We start from the raw sequence: 6,000 nt of genomic DNA on the forward strand, positions 1-6,000 counted from the left end.
AATATCGAAAAAGAATGGGAAGGTTAGAGTTTGCATTGACTTTAAAAATCTAAACTCTGCCCTAACGATAGTTTTCCTATGTCAAAGATAGACCAACTGGTGGATGTAACTTCAGACCACGAAAGGTTGTCCTTCATGGATAGTTATTCTAACTACAATCAAATACAACTTAACTTGACAATTCAAGAGAAAACTGCCTTCATCATTGAGCAAGGGTTCTATTGCTATAAAGTTATGCCATTTGGGTTGAAAAACACAAGGGCAACTTATCATAGGTTGGTAACTGAGCTTTTTAGGGATCTGTTAGGCAAGACTGTAAAAGTCTATATTGATGATCTGTTGGTAAAGTGAACGAAGAAGGAAGGTCACGTTGTTGATCTAGAAGAGGTCTTTTTTCGAGTGAGAAAAGTTGGGATGAAACTCAATCTAGATAAGTACACATTCGCATTAACTTCGAGGAAGTTCTTAAGCTATCTGGTTATGAAAAAAGGTATAGAAACCAACCCAGACTATATCAAAGCACTACTAGAGATGCCCTCCCCAAAAACACAGAAGTAAGTTTAGAAGTTAGCAAGAAGGGTAGTAGTCCTCAATCAATTCATTTTTAGATTTTCAGATAAATGCAGGCCATTGTACCAACTATTGTGAAAGAATATGAAGTTCGAATGGACAGAGGAGTATGAGCAAGCCTTCATAGAGCTGAAGAAATATCTAGGTAGACTACCTATACTCTTCAAACCAAAAGTAGGAGAGGAACTAGGACTGTACTTAGCTATTTCAGAATGCACACTCAATTCAGTCTTGGTTAGGGCTGGAACAGTGGCAGAGCAGCCTATCTACTTCTTGAGCAAGACCTTCACTGTTGCCAAGACACGCTATTCCAGAATAAAGAAGATGGGATGGGCTCTAGTTTACTCAACTTTGCGCTTAAAACCATACTTTCAAGTCCATCAAGTATAGGTCATTACAGAGTACCCCCTGAAGTCTATTTTAGGAAAAATAGAGGGATTAGGTAGAATGGAAAAGTGAGTTGTATAGTTAACAGAATTTGGGCTTGAGTATAAGCCCAGAGTTTTACTAAAAGGCCAAGTAGTGGCAAATTTCTTGGCATACTTCCCAGTGGTGGAAAAAATATATCTATTGGTAGAAGAACTAGAGCATGCCGAAGAAGGGCAAGAAATGCACAACCATCCAGGGTGAAGAGTCTACGTGGATGGCTATTCAAACTGGAAAGGATCAAGATAAAGAAACTGTCAGACTGGGGTTTAGAGCATCGAACAATGAAGTAGAATATAAAACAAGGTTGTTCGGCCTCAATTCATTATTAAGGCTGGGGGTAATTGAGGCGACAATCTACAGTGACTCACAGTTAGTAGTTAATCATGTCAATGAGACGTTTGAAGTACAAGATCCCAAGATGTAGCTCTATTTAGAGAAAATTAGGTTTGCCATACTTCGAGCTGGGAAAATCAAAGTAGAGCACATATTACAAATAGACAACAAGTATGTAGATGCGCTAGCATATATAACCTCAATGCTGGCAGGGCAAGACAGGTAAGAACTATCATTGGGCTACTAGGAAATACCTACAATAGACGAGCTAGAATTGGTTAGTGTGGTAGCTGTAGTAGGAGATCAAGGGTGGATGAGCCCAATCCTAACCTTCTTACAACAAGAAGAGTTTCCCAACGATCCTAAGGAGGTATGACACATAAAGAACATGGCAGAGAGATACACTATCCTAGATGGGATTTTGTATAAGAAGTTAGTAGAAGGGCCACTCTTACGTTGCTTAACACTAGAGGAGGCAAAGGACGTGCTAAGCGAGACCTACGAAGGAGATTGTGAAAATTACTCAGGGGTAAGGTCTTTAGCCCACAAAGTACTCTCTCAAGGATAATTTTGGCCGTATCTACAAAAATACATAGCTCTGCACGTCATGCATCACGACAATTTCCAAAGATATGGAAGGATAATCTGACAGCCAGCAGTAAAGCTTAATTCTCTCATCAGCCCTTGGCCTTTTGCACAATGGGGAATTGATCTAGTAGGCTTGTTGCCTAAGGCACTAGGTAACCTAATTTTCCTGCTAGTGGCGACAAATTACTTCACTCAATAGGTAGAAGCACTCCCTCTAGCCAAAATACACCAACAGAAAGTTCAAAAATTCCCTTGGAAGAACATAGTTTGTCGATTTGGTCTGCCACACACTATAGTTGCTCGAGCTGTAGAAGATGATAAAATAAGAACAAAATAAAATCTTGGCAAGTAAGGGGTACCACAAAGACAACATTAATCAGAGGTATTTTCAATTGCAATCCAATTTAAGTTTATGAAATAAATAAAAAATAATTTTGAAAGAGAATTATCTAAAATAAACTACTAAAATAAATACTTAAAAATACGATAGAGAAGTATAGATCAATTGGATCCACCTTCACAAGCTTTATCAGTGAATTTTAGTTCTCTTTTTATCTCGATTCATTAAACAAAACTAATATTTGTGGATTAGAAAATTTAATAATTAAAATATAAACAAGATCAAAAGTATGCAATGATTTAGGCTGAGATTATTATATAAACATTTACTGTTCTCTATAAAACATGGTTCTTCTTGAACTAATAAAAAAAAATCATTAAAACTTTTAAAAACATTCAATATTCAACCTAATAATAAATACCTACAAAATCACAATAAAACCATTAAGCCATTATAAGAACATTAAAACACTAATAAATCTTGCTCCGACTTCCTCGATCGATCTAACAGAGATTTAGTTAACAATCATCGTAAGAACAATAAAGCAAAAATAAAGCAAAGAGAGCATGGAAAGAAAAAGTAAAGATGAGAGAAAGAAAATATCTTTATTGCTTCTTGATTTGAAACCAACAGATGCTCTTTACAACTTTCATAAAACTAAGAAAGAAAGAAAATATAAAAATTAAATCTAATTCTCTAAAATCTAAATTGTTTAACTCTTGGTCTAGTCTCCTATTTATAGAGAGACCAGATTAAGGCTTCTTGTGAAAATTAGGGTTTCGAAGACATTCCGTGTTTAGAAAAAAATATTAAAAATTAGTTTATTACGAATGGTATTCAGCAGCTAAGCTTTAGTACGAAATTCGAGGCTTGATTTTCTTCGTTGACCGCAGTTCCACCGTTGACTATGGTACCGCGGTAAAATTTGACCCAAATGTCTTGAATTTTGGTTCACGGTCTTGTTTTGGATCATGGATCATAATGATAACTTTGGATTTTCCTAATTCGCCTTGAAACTTTACGAATAATTCCTATTACACTTAAATAATAGTAATTAGTTTCGAAATACATAATTAAATTTAAAATAAGAATTATTATGAATTAACAATGAACTATATGCAGTTAGATTATTTAGTGTATGATTTATCAATAAAGTTTATGTAATTAAGACTCTAAAAATGACTTTCTAGATCCTAATCATACCCCCAATCCTAGATTTTGCTAGTCGTGAGTAAAGATAAAGTAAAAACTAAGTTACAAACAACTTTTGTAGGTCACACGACTGCATTTATTGGATGCAACAAGCCCTTAAACCCCTAGGTTACCCCTAGTGGATGAGTTTGATTCGTGAGGTTTTGTAGTGAATATACCCACAAAATTCAAACATTTTACAAAAATATAAAAATCAAACTTAATGGATGTAAGGCCAACATAATGATATTTCACAAATCAGTCAAAGGTCCATATGTTTGAGCAAAGTTTTAGTTTTCACTCAGTTTAAAAAATTTCAAGAGTAACTTGAGTGCTTGTGCAATTTTTCTGATTTTTTTTTTAAAGCAACATCTTTTTAGGAACAAGATATCACTTCCTAACTGTTAGAATGGTCGGTTTTACCTAAGTTCTAACTCGAAACTATGCATTTTGTCTGGGATTGTGAAAGATGTGAATGTTCACTTTAATTCCTAAAAGGGACTTTATCTGTGATATTTCAATTTACATTTTTACAATTGATGGCTTTCACCCTACTAAACTATTTGGTTACATTGAACTATTTTCATTTTTATACTTTTTCAGTTCTAGCATCCTTACTTTGATTTAATCTTTTTCACATATAGCTTTTTATTTTCTCAATTTTTTCATATTTCACCATTTTTCTGATGTTTTATTTTTCTTTTCAAAAGATAGCAGGTAGCTCTTTTCAAGGTACCCAATCTAATCGCATGGTTGATGTCTAAGTCATACTATCTTCAATTCTATTTTTCTTTTAACTAGCCAACCAAAGGACAAGGAATTCACAGTTTACTAGATTCGGCTTCCTCTAACACTTTAGACAGAAAAAAAGGTAAACACTTGCTCTATAAAATCTTATTTTTACTCAATTAAAAGTGTCGTGAATTTTCAAAGTATTCCTTTGATTTTCTTTATGAGGAGTAACCAAAAAAGAACTTTTGATAAAAAATTAGGACATGAGATTGAGATTTGAAATTCATATGTAAACAATACATAAAAAAAGTTTGAAGAAAATATTTTGCAAGTGTTAAATATTTTTAATATTTTCAATATTTTTTCTAAAAACATTAAACTAAACTAGCAATGAAATGTAATGCAATTGTGAACTAACCTACAACCCCCAAACCTAAATGACATATTGTCCTCAATATGCAAGTAGTAAGAAAAAAGAAAAATATTAAATCACACCTGAAACGGATTGAGCATTAATGTGCAAACTCTTGTTACAACGAATCTAAAACGAGTTAGAGTTATAATAATGATAATTTCTAAAATAGGATTGCAGAAAAATAGAATCCTACCTAAGAATTGAAAAACAACCTAACTAAGGGATTAAGAACATCCTAATTGGAATCTAAACTCTTAAGTTGGAGAATAAATTTTCGAAGAAAATTTTGCAATGAAATTTTACAAAATTTTTACCCTTTTAACCATTATTGGTGAGGTCAAATTGAGAAAAGAGAAATTTTTTTTTTTAATCCTACGTGGCATAAAAACACAATGCATACCTTCTAATCAAGGGTCGCCTCCTGAAAAGCGCTAAGTTTATTGTCTTTAGTCAGACAACGACATGAGACTAATCCTGATAAACAAGATCCCTCAAAAATGATTTTTTTTTTGAGGTGGGAGTTTGAGAAACGACTTGAGTTGTTGGCCATTGACTTGGAAAATACTGTCATCTGTTGTATTAAATATCTCGATGTTGCAATGTGAATTAATTTTATGGACCTCAAAGGGTCCTATCCATCGAGATTTCAATTTTTCGAGAAATAGGTAGAGGCGAGAATTATAGAGTAGTACTTGTTGACCTACTTAGAATGATTTTCTTTGAATGTATTTGTCATGCTAAGCCTTTATATGATCCTTATACAATTTAACACTATCATATGCATCGTTACGCAACTCTTCCAACTCTGAGAGTTGAAGTTTTCTGTACTCTCCTACTTTGGCAAGATCAAAGTTGAGATGTTTTATAGTCCAATACGTGCGGTGTTCGAGTTCTATTGGGAGGTGAAAGGCTTTTCCAAAGATGAGACGATAGGGGGACATACCGATCGGAATTTTGAAAGAAGTATGATAGGTCCAAAAAATGTTAGGCAATCGCAAAGACCAATCCTTTCGTGAAAAATTTACTATTTTCTTAAGAATGGTTTTAACTTCGCGATTAGATATTTCGATTTGTCTACTCGTTTGAGGGTGATACAGAGTGGCGACCTTGTGAGTAATAGCGTATTTACGTATGAGGCTTTAAAAATTTGATTGTAGAAGTGATTACCTTCGTCACTAATGATCATCCTTGGAGTACCAAAATGATCAAATACAATATTTTTAAGAAAGTTAACAATGACTTTGTGGTCATTGATCCGACACGCTATTGCTTGTACCCATTTAAACACGTAGTCGACTGCGATTAGAATATATTGGAATTCGTACAAAATGGGGAAGGGTCCTGTAGACACCCCATTTTTACATTTGCCTGATTAATCAACTCCTCAACCCGATTGCAACGG

The sequence above is a fragment of the Akebia trifoliata genome, chromosome 10 (genome assembly GCF_017979445.1).
Source record: "Akebia trifoliata isolate Shusen 1 chromosome 10, ASM1797944v1, whole genome shotgun sequence".
Taxonomy (NCBI): Eukaryota; Viridiplantae; Streptophyta; class Magnoliopsida; order Ranunculales; family Lardizabalaceae; genus Akebia; species Akebia trifoliata.